The sequence below is a fragment of the Triturus cristatus genome, chromosome 8, assembly GCF_964204655.1.
Source record: "Triturus cristatus chromosome 8, aTriCri1.1, whole genome shotgun sequence".
Lineage (NCBI taxonomy): Eukaryota > Metazoa > Chordata > Amphibia > Caudata > Salamandridae > Triturus > Triturus cristatus.
In genome coordinates this window covers 894,472,626-894,485,997 of record NC_140591.1, presented here as the reverse complement: position 1 = coordinate 894,485,997, position 13,372 = coordinate 894,472,626, and positions in this window count along the sequence as shown.

Below are 13,372 nucleotides of genomic sequence, written 5' to 3'. Positions count from 1 at the left end.
TGGCCTAATGGTTAAGGTCTTAACTCTTACTTTGGTCGAATAGCTAAGGTCTTAGACTCGTACTCTGGCCTACTGGTTAAGGTCTTAACTCTTACTCTGGCCTACTGGTTAAGGTTTTAACTCTTACTCTGGCCTAATAGCTAAGGTCTTAGACTTGTAATCTGGCCTAATAGCTAAGGTGTTAGACTCGTACTCTGGCCTAATGGTGAATGTCTTAACTCTTACTCTGGTCTAATAGCTAAGGTCTTAACTCTTACTCTGGCCTAATAGCTAAGGTCTTAGACTCGTACTATGGCCTACAGGTTAAGGTCTTAACTCTTACTCTGGCCTACTGGTTAAGGTCTTAACTCTTACTCTGGCCTACTGGTTAAGGTCTTAACTCTTACTCTGGCCTAATAGCTAAGGTCTTAACTCTTACTCTTGCCTAATAGCTAAGGTCTTAGACTCGTACTCTGGGCTAATAGCTAAGGTCTTAGACTCGTACTCTGGCCTAATGGTTGAGGTCTTAGACTCGTACTCTGGCCTACTGGTTAAGGTCTTAACTCTTACTCTGGCCTACTGGTTAAGGTCTTAACTCTTACTCTGGCCTACTTGTTAAGGTCTTAACTCTTACTCTGGCCTAATAGCTAAGGTCTTAGACTCGTACTCTGGCCCAATGGTTAAGGTCTTAGACTCGTACTATGGCCTACAGGTTAAGGTCTTAACTCTTACTCTGGCCTACCTGTTAAGGTCTTAACTCTTACTCTGGCCTACTGGTTAAGGTCTTAACTCTTGCTATGGCCTACTGGTTAAGGTCTTAATTCTTACTCTAGCCTAATAGTTAAGGTGTTAGACTCGTACTCTGGCCTAATGGTTAAGGTCTTAACTCTTACTCTGGCCTAATAGATAAGGTCTTAACTCTTACTCTGGCCTAATAGCTAAGGTCTTAGACTCGTACTATGGCCTACAGGTTAAGGGCTTAACTCTTACTCTGGCCTACTGGTTAAGGTCTTAACTCTTACTCTGGCCTAATAGCTAAGGTCTTAACTCTTACTCTGGCCTAATAGCTAAGGTCTTAGACTCGTACTCTGGCCTAATAGCTAAGGTCTTAGACTCGTACTCTGGCCTAATGGTTAAGGTCTTAGACTCGTACTCTGGCCTACTGGTTAAGGTCTTAACTCTTACTCTGGCCTACTGGTTAAGGTCTTAACTCTTACTCTGGCCTACAGGTTAAGGTCTTAACTCTTACTCTGGCCTAATAGCTAATGTCTTAACTCTTACTCTGGCCTAATAGCTAAGGTCTTAACTCTTACTCTGGCCTGATAGCTAAGGTCTTAACTCTTACTCTGGCTTAATAGCTAAGGTCTTAGACTCGTACTATGGCCTACAGGTTAAGGTCTTAACTCTCACTCTGGCCTAATTGGTAAGGTCTTAACTGTTACTCTGGCCTAATAGCTAAGGTCTTAGACTCATACTATGGACTACAGGTTAAGGTCTTAACTCTTACTATGGCCTAATAGCTAAGGTCTTAACTCTTACTCTGGCCTACTTGTTAAGGTCTTAACTCTTACTCAGGCCTAATGGTTAAGGTCTTAACTCTTACTCTGGCCTACTTGTTAAGGTCTTAACTCTTACTCTGGCCTAATAGCTAAGGTCTTAGACTCGTACTCTGGCCTAATGGTTAAGGTCTTAGACTCGTACTATGGCCTACAGGTTAAGGTCTTAACTCTTACTCTGGCCTACTGGTTAAGGTCCTAACTCTTACTCTGGCCTACTGGTTAAGGTCTTAACTCTTGCTATGGCCTACTGGTTAAGGTCTTAATTCTTACTCTAGCCTAATAGTTAAGGTGTTAGACTCTTACTCTGGCCTAATGGTTAAGGTCTTAACTCTTACTCTGGCCTAATAGATAAGGTCTTAACTCTTACTCTGGCCTAATAGCTAAGGTCTTAGACTCGTACTATGGCCGACAGGTTAAGGTCTTAACTCTTACTCTGGCCTACTGGTTACGGTCTTAACTCTTACTCTGGCCTACTGGTTAAGGTCTTAACTCTTACTCTGGCCTAATAGCTACGGTCTTAACTCTTACTCTGGCCTAATAGCTAAGGTCTTAGACTCGTACTATGTCCTAATAGCGAAGGTCTTAGACTCGTATTCTGGTCTAATAGCTAATGTCTTAGACTTGTACTATGGCCTACAGGTTAAGGTCTTAACTCTTACTCTGGCCTACTGGTTAAGGTCTTAACTCTTCTTCTGGCCTACTGGTTAAGGTCTTAACTCTTACTCTGGCCTAATAGCTAAGGTCTTAGACTCGTACTATGGCCTAATAGCTAAGGTCTTAGACTCGTACTCTGGTCTAATAGCTAAGGTCTTAGACTCGTACTCTGGCCTAATGGTTATGGTCTTAGACTTTTACTCTGGCCTACTGGTTAAGGTCTTAACTCTAACTCTGGCCTACTGGTTAAGGCCTTAACTCTTACTCTGGCCTACTGGTTAACGTCTTAACTCTTACTCTGGCCTAATAGCTAAGGTCTTAACTCTTACTCTGGACTAATAGCTAAGGTCTTAGACTCGTACTCTGGCCTACTGGTTAAGGTCTTAACTCTTACTCTGGCCTACTGGTTAAGGTCTTAATTCTTACTCTAGCTTAATAGTTAAGGTGTTAGACTCATACTCTGGCCTAATGGTTAAGGTCTTAACTCTTACTCTGGCCTAATAGATAAGGTCTTAACTCTTACTCTGGCCTAATAGCTAAGGTCTTAGACTCGTACTATGGCCGACAGGTTAAGGTCTTAACTCTTACTCTGGCCTACTGGTTAAGGTCTTAACTCTTACTCTGGCCTACTGGTTAAGGTCTTAACTCTTACTCTGGCCTAATAGCTACGGTCTTAACTCTTACTCTGGCCTAATAGCTAAGGTCTTAGACTCGTACTATGGCCTAATAGCGAAGGTCTTAGACTCGTACTCTGGTCTAATAGCTAATGTCTTAGACTTGTACTATGGCCTACAGGTTAAGGTCTTAACTCTTACTCTGGCCTACTGGTTAAGGTCTTAACTCTTCTTCTGGCCTACTGGTTAAGGTCTTAACTCTTACTCTGGCCTAATAGCTAAGGTCTTAGACTCGTACTATGGCCTAAGAGCTAAGGTCTTAGACTCGTACTCTGGTCTAATAGCTAAGGTCTTAGACTCGTACTCTGGCCTAATGGTTATGGTCTTAGACTTGTACTCTGGCCTACTGGTTAAGGTCTTAACTCTAACTCTGGCCTACTGGTTAAGGTCTTAACTCTTACTCTGGCCTACTGGTTAACGTCTTAACTCTTACTCTGGCCTAATAGCTAAGGTCTTAACTCTTACTCTGGACTAATAGCTAAGGTCTTAGACTCGTACTCTGGCCTAATGGTTAAGGTCTTAACTCTTACTCTGGCCTAATGGTTAAGGTCTTAACTCTTACTCTGTCCTACTGGTTAAGGTCTTAACTCTTACTCTGGCATTATAGCTAAGGTCTTAACTCTTACTCTGGCCTAATAGCTAAGGTCTTAGACTCGTACTATGGCCGACAGGTTAAGGTCTTAACTCTTACTCTGGCCTACTGGTTAAGGTCTTAACTCTTACTCTGGCCTACTGGTTAAGGTCTTAACTCTTACTCTGGCCTAATAGCTACTGTCTTAACTCTTACTCTGGCCTAATAGCTAAGGTCTTAATTATTACTCTGGACTAATAGCTAAGGTCTTAGACTCGTACTCTGGCCTAATGGTTAAGGTCTTAACTCTTACTCTGGCCTACTGGTTAAGGTCTTAACTCTTACTCTGGCCTAATAGCTAAGGTCTTATCTCTTACTCTGGCCTAATAGCTAAGGTCTTAACTCCTACTCTGGCCTAATGGTTAAGGTCTTAACTCTAACTCTGGCCTAATAGCTAAGGTCTTAACTCTTACTCTGGACTAATAGCTAAGGTCTTAGACTCATACTCTGGCCTACTGGTTAAGGTCTTAACTCTTACTCTGGCCTACTGGTTAAGGTCTTAACTCTTACTCTGGCCTAATAGCTAAGGTCTTAGACTCGTACTATGGCCTACAAGTTAAGGTCTTAACTCTTTCTCTGGCCTAATAGCTAAGGTCTTAACTCTTACTCTGGCCTACTTGTTAAGGTCTTAACTCTTACACTGGCCTAATGGTTAAGGTCTTAACTCTTACTCTGGCCTACTTGTTAAGGTCTTAACTCTTACTCTGGCCTAATAGCTAAGGCCTTAGACTCATACTCTGGCCTAATGGTTAAGGTCTTAGACTCGTACTATGGCCTACAGGTTAAGGTCTTAGACTCGTACTATGGCCTACAGGTTAAGATCTTAACTCTTAATCTGGCCTACTGGTTAAGGTCTTAACTCTTGCTATGGCATACTGGTTAAGGTCTTAATTCTTACTCTAGCCTAATAGATAAGGTCTTAACTCTTACTCTGGACTAATAGCTAAGGTGTTAGACTCGTACTCTGGCCTAATGTTTAAGGTCTTAACTCTTACTCTGGCCTAATAGATAAGGTCTTAACTCTTACTCTGGACTAATAGCTAAGGTCTTAGACTCGTACTATGGCCTACAGGTTAATGTCTTAACTCTTACTCTGGCCTACTGGTTAAGGTCTTAACTCTTACTCTGGCCTAATAGCTAAGGTCTTAGACTCGTACTCTGGCCTAATGGTTAAGGTCTTAGACTCGTACTATGGCCTACAGGTTAAGGTCTTAACTCTTAATCTGGCCTACTGGTTAAGGTCTTAACTCTTGCTATGGCCTACTGGTTAAGGTCTTAATTCTTACTCTAGCCTAATAGTTAAGGTGTTAGACTCGTACTCTGGCCTAATGTTTAATGTCTTAACTCTTACTCTGGCCTAATAGATAAGGTCTTAACTCTTACTCTGGCCTAATAGCTAAGGTCTTAGACTCGTACTATGGCCTACAGGTTAATGTCTTAACTCTTACTCTGGCCTACTGGTTAAGGTCTTAACTCTAACTCTGGCCTACTGGTTAAGGTCTTAACTCTTACTCTGGCCTACTGGTTAAGGTCTTAACTCTTACTCTGGCCTAATAGCTAAGGTCTTAACTCTTACTCTGGCCTAATAGCTAAGGTCTTAGACTCGTACTCTGGCCTAATGGTTAAGGTCTTAACTCTTACTCTGGCCTACTGGTTAAGGTCTTAACTCTTACTCTGGCGTAATAGCTAAGGTCTTATCTCTTACTCTGGCCTAATAGCTAAGGTCTTAACTCCTACTCTGGCCTAATGGTTAAGGTCTTAACTCTAACTCTGGCCTAATAGCTAAGGTCTTAACTCTTACTCTGGCCTAATAGCTAAGGTCTTAGACTCGTACTATGGCCTACTGGTTAAGGTCTTAACTCTTACTATGGCCTACTGGTTAAGGTCTTAACTCTTACTCTGGCCTGATAGCTAAGGTCTTAACTCTTACTCTGGCCTAATAGCTAAGGTCTTAGACTCGTACTATGGCCTACAGGTTAAGGTCTTAACTCTTACTCTGGCCTAATAGCTAAGGTCTTAACTGTTACTCTGGCCTAATAGCTAAGGTCTTAGACTCATACTATGGACTACAGGTTAAGGTCTTAACTCTTACTCTGGCCTGATAGCTAAGGTCTTAACTCTTACTCTGCCCTACTTGTTAAGGTCTTAACTCTTACTCTGGCCTAATGGTTAAGGTCTTAACTCTTACTCTGGCCTACTTGTTAAGGTCTTAACTCTTACTCTGGCCTAATAGCTAAGGTCTTAACTCTTACTCTGGCCTACTGGTTAAGGTCTTAACTCTTACTCTGGCCTAAAGGTTAGGGTCTTAACTCTTACTCTGGCCTACTGGTTAAGGTCTTAACTGTTACTCTGGCCTAATAGCTAAGGTCTTAGACTCATACTATGGACTACAGGTTAAGGTCTTAACTCTTACTCTGGCCTACTTGTTAAGGTCTTAACTCTTACTCTGGTCTAATGGTTAAGGTCTTAACTCTTACTCTGCCCTACTTGTTAAGGTTTTAACTCTTACTCTGGCCAAATAGCTAAGGTCTTAACTCTTACTCTGGCCTACTGGTTAAGGTCTTAACTCTTAATCTGGCCTACTGGTTAAGGTCTTAACTCTTTCTATGGCCTACTGGTTAAGGTCTTAATTCTTACTCTAGCCTAATAGTTAAGGTGTTAGACTCGTACTCTGGCCTAATGTTTAAGGTCTTAACTCTTACTCTGGCCTACTGGTTAAGGTCTTAACTCTTACTCTGGCCTAAAGGTTAAGGTCTTAACTCTTACTCTGGCCTACTGGTTAAGGTCTTAACTATTACTCTGGCCTAATAGCTAAGGTCTTAGACTCATACTACGGCCTACAGGTTAAGGTCTTAACTCTTACTCTGGCCTACTGGTTAAGGTCTTAACTCTTACTCTGGCCTAATAGCTAAGGTGTTAGACTCGTACTCTGGCCTAATGGTTAAGTTCTTAACTCTTACTCTGGCCTAATAGCTAAGGTCTTAACTCTTACTCTGGCCTAATAGCTAAGGTATTAGACTCGTACTATGGCCTACAGGTTAAGGTCTTAACTCTTACTCTGGCCTACTGGTTAAGGTCTTAACTCTTCTTCTGGCCTACTGGTTAAGGTCTTAAATCTTACTCTGGCCTAATAGTTAAGGTCTTAGACTCGTACTATGGCCTAATAGCTAAGGTCTTAGACTCGTACTCCGGTAAAATGGTTAAGGTCTTACACTCGTACTCTGGCCTACTGGTTAAGGTCTCAACTCTTACTCTGGCCTACTGGTTAAGGTCTTAACTCTTACTCTGGCCTACTGGTTAAGGTCTTAACTCTCACTCTGGCTTAATAGCTAAGGTCTTAACTCTTACTCTGGCCTAATAGCTAAGGTCTTAGACTCGTACTCTGGCCTAATGGTTAAGGTCTTAACTCTTACTCTGGCCTACTGGTTAAGGTCTTAACTCTTACTCTGGCCTAATAGCTAAGGTCTTATCTCTTACTCTGGCCTAATAGCGAAGGTCTTAACTCCTAATCTGGCCTAATGGTTAAGGTCTTAACTCTAACTCTGGCCTAATAGCTAAGGTCTTAACTCTTACTCTGGACTAATAGCTAAGGTCTTAGACTCATACTCTGGCCTACTGGTTAATGTCTTAACTCCTACTCTGGCCTACTGGTTAAGGTCTTAACTCTTACTCTGGCCTAATAGCTACGGTCTTAACTCTTACTCTGGCCTAATAGCTAAGGTCTTAGACTCGTACTATGGCCTAATAGCGAAGGTCTTAGACTCGTACTCTGGTCTAATAGCTAAGGTCTTAGACTTGTACTATGGCCTACAGGTTAAGGTCTTAACTCTTACTCTGGCCTACTGGTTAAGGTCTTAACTCTTCTTCTGGCCTACTGGTTAAGGTCTTAACTCTTACTCTGGCCTAATAGCTAAGGTCTTAGACTCGTACTATGGCCTAATAGCTAAGGTCTTAGACTCGTACTCTGGTCTAATAGCTAAGGTCTTAGACTCGTACTCTGGCCTAATGGTTATGGTCTTAGACTTGTACTCTGGCCTACTGGTTAAGGTCTTAACTCTAACTCTGGCCTACTGGTTAAGGTCTTAACTCTTACTCTGGCCTACTGGTTAACGTCTTAACTCTTACTCTGGCCTAATAGCTAAGGTCTTAACTCTTACTCTGGACTAATAGCTAAGGTCTTAGACTCATACTCTGGCCTAATGGTTAAGGTCTTAACTCTTACTCTGGCCTACTTGTTAAGGTCTTAACTCTTACTCTGGCCTAATAGCTAAGGTCTTAGACTCGTACTCTGGCCTAATGGTTAAGGTCTTAGACTCGTACTATGGCCTACAGGTTAAGGTCTTAGACTCGTACTATGGCCTACAGGTTAAGATCTTAACTCTTAATCTGGCCTACTGGTTAAGGTCTTAACTCTTGCTATGGCATACTGGTTAAGGTCTTAATTCTTACTCTAGCCTAATAGATAAGGTCTTAACTCTTACTCTGGACTAATAGCTAAGGTGTTAGACTCGTACTCTGGCCTAATGTTTAAGGTCTTAACTCTTACTCTGGCCTAATAGATAAGGTCTTAACTCTTACTCTGGACTAATAGCTAAGGTCTTAGACTCGTACTATGGCCTACAGGTTAATGTCTTAACTCTTACTCTGGCCTACTGGTTAAGGTCTTAACTCTTACTCTGGCCTAATAGTTAAGGTCTTAGACTGGTACTCTGGCCTAATGGTTAAGGTCTTAGACTCGTACTATGGCCTACAGGTTAAGGTCTTAACTCTTAATCTGGCCTACTGGTTAAGGTCTTAACTCTTGCTATGGCCTACTGGTTAAGGTCTTAATTCTTACTCTAGCCTAATAGTTAAGGTGTTAGACTCGTACTCTGGCCTAATGTTTAAGGTCTTAACTCTTACTCTAGCCTAATAGATAAGGTCTTAGACTCGTACTATGGCCTACAGGTTAATGTCTTAACTCTTACTCTGGCCTACTGGTTAAGGTCTTAACTCTTACTCTGGCCTAATAGCTAAGGTCTTAACTCTTACTCTGGCCTAATAGCTAAGGTCTTAGACTCGTACTCTGGCCTAATGGTTAAGGTCTTAACTCTTACTCTGGCCTACTGGTTAAGGTCTTAACTCTTACTCTGGCGTAATAGCTAAGGTCTTATCTCTTACTCTGGCCTAATAGCTAAGGTCTTAACTCCTACTCTGGCCTAATGGTTAAGGTCTTAACTCTTACTCTGGCCTACTGGTTAAGGTCTTAACTCTTACTCTGGCCTAATAGCTAAGGTCTTAGACTCGTACTATGGCCTACAGGTTAAGGTCTTAACTCTTTCTCTGGCCTAATAGCTAAGGTCTTAACTCTTACTCTGGCCTACTTGTTAAGGTCTTAACTCTTACACTGGCCTAATGGTTAAGGTCTTAACTCTTACTCTGGCCTACTTGTTAAGGTCTTAACTCTTACTCTGGCCTAATAGCTAAGGCCTTAGACTCATACTCTGGCCTAATGGTTAAGGTCTTAGACTCGTACTATGGCCTACAGGTTAAGGTCTTAGACTCGTACTATGGCCTACAGGTTAAGATCTTAACTCTTAATCTGGCCTACTGGTTAAGGTCTTAACTCTTGCTATGGCATACTGGTTAAGGTCTTAATTCTTACTCTAGCCTAATAGATAAGGTCTTAACTCTTACTCTGGACTAATAGCTAAGGTGTTAGACTCGTACTCTGGCCTAATGTTTAAGGTCTTAACTCTTACTCTGGCCTAATAGATAAGGTCTTAACTCTTACTCTGGACTAATAGCTAAGGTCTTAGACTCGTACTATGGCCTACAGGTTAATGTCTTAACTCTTACTCTGGCCTACTGGTTAAGGTCTTAACTCTTACTCTGGCCTAATAGCTAAGGTCTTAGACTCGTACTCTGGCCTAATGGTTAAGGTCTTAGACTCGTACTATGGCCTACAGGTTAAGGTCTTAACTCTTAATCTGGCCTACTGGTTAAGGTCTTAACTCTTGCTATGGCCTACTGGTTAAGGTCTTAATTCTTACTCTAGCCTAATAGTTAAGGTGTTAGACTCGTACTCTGGCCTAATGTTTAAGGTCTTAACTCTTACTCTGGCCTAATAGATAAGGTCTTAACTCTTACTCTGGCCTAATAGCTAAGGTCTTAGACTCGTACTATGGCCTACAGGTTAATGTCTTAACTCTTACTCTGGCCTACTGGTTAAGGTCTTAACTCTTACTCTGGCCTACTGGTTAAGGTCTTAACTCTTACTCTGGCCTAATAGCTAAGGTCTTAACTCTTACTCTGGCCTAATAGCTAAGGTCTTAGACTCGTACTCTGGCCTAATGGTTAAGGTCTTAACTCTTACTCTGGCCTACTGGTTAAGGTCTTAACTCTTACTCTGGCGTAATAGCTAAGGTCTTATCTCTTACTCTGGCCTAATAGCTAAGGTCTTAACTCCTACTCTGGCCTAATGGTTAAGGTCTTAACTCTAACTCTGGCCTAATAGCTAAGGTCTTAACTCTTACTCTGGCCTAATAGCTAAGGTCTTAGACTCGTACTATGGCCTACTGGTTAAGGTCTTAACTCTTACTCTGGCCTACTGGTTAAGGTCTTAACTCTTACTCTGGCCTAATAGCTAAGGTCTTAGACTCGTACTATGGCCTACTGGTTAAGGTCTTACTCTGGCCTGATAGCTAAGGTCTTAACTCTTACTCTGGCCTAATAGCTAAGGTCTTAGACTCGTACTATGGCCTACAGGTTAAGGTCTTAACTCTTACTCTGGCCTAATAGCTAAGGTCTTAACTGTTACTCTGGCCTAATAGCTAAGGTCTTAGACTCATACTATGGACTACAGGTTAAGGTCTTAACTCTTACTCTGGCCTGATAGCTAAGGTCTTAACTCTTACTCTGGCCTACTTGTTAAGGTCTTAACTCTTACTCTGGCCTAATGGTTAAGGTCTTAACTCTTACTCTGGCCAACTTGTTAAGGTCTTAACTCTTACTCTGGCCTAATAGCTAAGGTCTTAACTCTTACTCTGGCCTACTGGTTAAGGTCTTAACTCTTACTCTGGCCTAAAGGTTAAGGTCTTAACTCTTACTCTGGCCTACTGGTTAAGGTCTTAACTGTTACTCTGGCCTAATAGCTAAGGTCTTAGACTCATACTATGGACTACAGGTTAAGGTCTTAACTCTTACTCTGGCCTACTTGTTAAGGTCTTAACTCTTACTCTGGTCTAATGGTTAAGGTCTTAACTCTTACTCTGGCCTACTTGTTAAGGTTTTAACTCTTACTCTGGCCTAATAGCTAAGGTCTTAACTCTTACTCTGGCCTACTGGCTAAGGTCTTAACTCTTAATCTGGCCTACTGGTTAAGGTCTTAACTCTTTCTATGGCCTACTGGTTAAGGTCTTAATTCTTACTCTAGCCTAATAGTTAAGGAGTTAGACTCGTACTCTGGCCTAATGTTTAAGGTCTTAACTCTTACTCTGGCCTACTGGTTAAGGTCTTAACTCTTACTCTGGCCTAAAGGTTAAGGTCTTAACTCTTACTCTGGCCTACTGGTTAAGGTCTTAACTATTACTCTGGCCTAATAGCTAAGGTCTTAGACTCATACTACGGCCTACAGGTTAAGGTCTTAACTCTTACTCTGGCCTACTGGTTAAGGTCTTAACTCTTACTCTGGCCTAATAGCTAAGGTGTTAGACTCGTACTCTGGCCTAATGGTTAAGTTCTTAACTCTTACTCTGGCCTAATAGCTAAGGTCTTAACTCTTACTCTGGCCTAATAGCTAAGGTATTAGACTCGTACTATGGCCTACAGTTTAAGGTCTTAACTCTTACTCTGGCCTACTGGTTAAGGTCTTAACTCTTCTTCTGGCCTACTGGTTAAGGTCTTAAATCTTACTCTGGCCTAATAGTTAAGGTCTTAGACTCGTACTATGGCCTAATAGCTAAGGTCTTAGACTCGTACTCTGGTAAAATGGTTAAGGTCTTACACTCGTACTCTGGCCTACTGGTTAAGGTCTCAACTCTTACTCTGGCCTACTGGTTAAGGTCTTAACTCTTACTCTGGCCTACTGGTTAAGGTCTTAACTCTCACTCTGGCTTAATAGCTAAGGTCTTAACTCTTACTCTGGCCTAATAGCTAAGGTCTTAGACTCGTACTCTGGCCTAATGGTTAAGGTCTTAACTCTTACTCTGGCCTACTGGTTAAGGTCTTAACTCTTACTCTGGCCTAATAGCTAAGGTCTTATCTCTTACTCTGGCCTAATAGCTAAGGTCTTAACTCCTAATCTGGCCTAATGGTTAAGGTCTTAACTCTAACTCTGGCCTAATAGCTAAGGTCTTAACTCTTACTCTGGACTAATAGCTAAGGTCTTAGACTCATACTCTGGCCTACTGGTTAATGTCTTTACTCCTACTCTGGCCTACTGGTTAAGGTCTTAACTCTTACTCTGGCCTAATAGCTACGGTCTTAACTCTTACTCTGGCCTAATAGCTAAGGTCTTAGACTCGTACTATGGCCTAATAGCGAAGGTCTTAGACTCGTACTCTGGTCTAATAGCTAAGGTCTTAGACTTGTACTATGGCCTACAGGTTAAGGTCTTAACTCTTACTCTGGCCTACTGGTTAAGGTCTTAACTCTTCTTCTGGCCTACTGGTTAAGGTCTTAACTCTTACTCTGGCCTAATAGCTAAGGTCTTAGACTCGTACTATGGCCTAATAGCTAAGGTCTTAGACTCGTACTCTGGCCTAATGGTTATGGTCTTAGACTTGTACTCTGGCCTACTGGTTAAGGTCTTAACTCTAACTCTGGCCTACTGGTTAAGGTCTTAACTCTTACTCTGGCCTACTGGTTAACGTCTTAACTCTTACTCTGGCCTAATAGCTAAGGTCTTAACTCTTACTCTGGCCTAATAGCTACGGTCTTAACTCTTACTCTGGCCTAATAGCTAAGGTCTTAGACTGGTACTATGGCCTAATAGCGAAGGTCTTAGACTCGTACTCTGGTCTAATAGCTAAGGTCTTAGACTTGTACTATGGCCTACAGGTTAAGGTCTTAACTCTTACTCTGGCCTACTGGTTAAGGTCTTAACTCTTCTTCTGGCCTACTGGTTAAGGTCTTAACTCTTACTCTGGCCTAATAGCTAAGGTCTTAGACTCGTACTATGGCCTAATAGCTAAGGTCTTAGACTCGTACTCTGGCCTAATGGTTATGGTCTTAGACTTGTACTCTGGCCTACTGGTTAAGGTCTTAACTCTAACTCTGGCCTACTGGTTAAGGTCTTAACTCTTACTCTGGCCTACTGGTTAAGGTCTTAACTCTTACTCTGGCCTACTGGTTAACGTCTTAACTCTTACTCTGGCCTAATAGCTAAGGTCTTAACTCTTACTCTGGACTAATAGCTAAGGTCTTAGACTCGTACTCTGGCCTAATGGTTAAGGTCTTAACTCTTACTCTGGCCTACTTGTTAAGGTCTTAACTCTTACTCTGGCCTAATAGCTAAGGTCTTAGACTCGTACTCTGGCCTAATGGTTAAGGACTTAGACTCGTACTATGGCCTACAGGTTAAGGTCTTAGACTCGTACTATGGCCTACAGGTTAAGATCTTAACTCTTAATCTGGCCTACTGGTTAAGGTCTTAACTCTTGCTATGGCATACTGGTTAAGGTCTTAATTCTTACTCTAGCCTAATAGATAAGGTCTTAACTCTTACTCTGGACTAATAGCTAAGGTGTTAGACTCGTACTCTGGCCTAATGTTTAAGGTCTTAACTCTTACTCTGGCCTAATAGATAAGGTCTTAACTCTTACTCTGGACTAATAGCTAAGGTCTTAGACTCGTACTATGGCCTACAGGTTAATGTCTTAACTCTTACTCTGGCC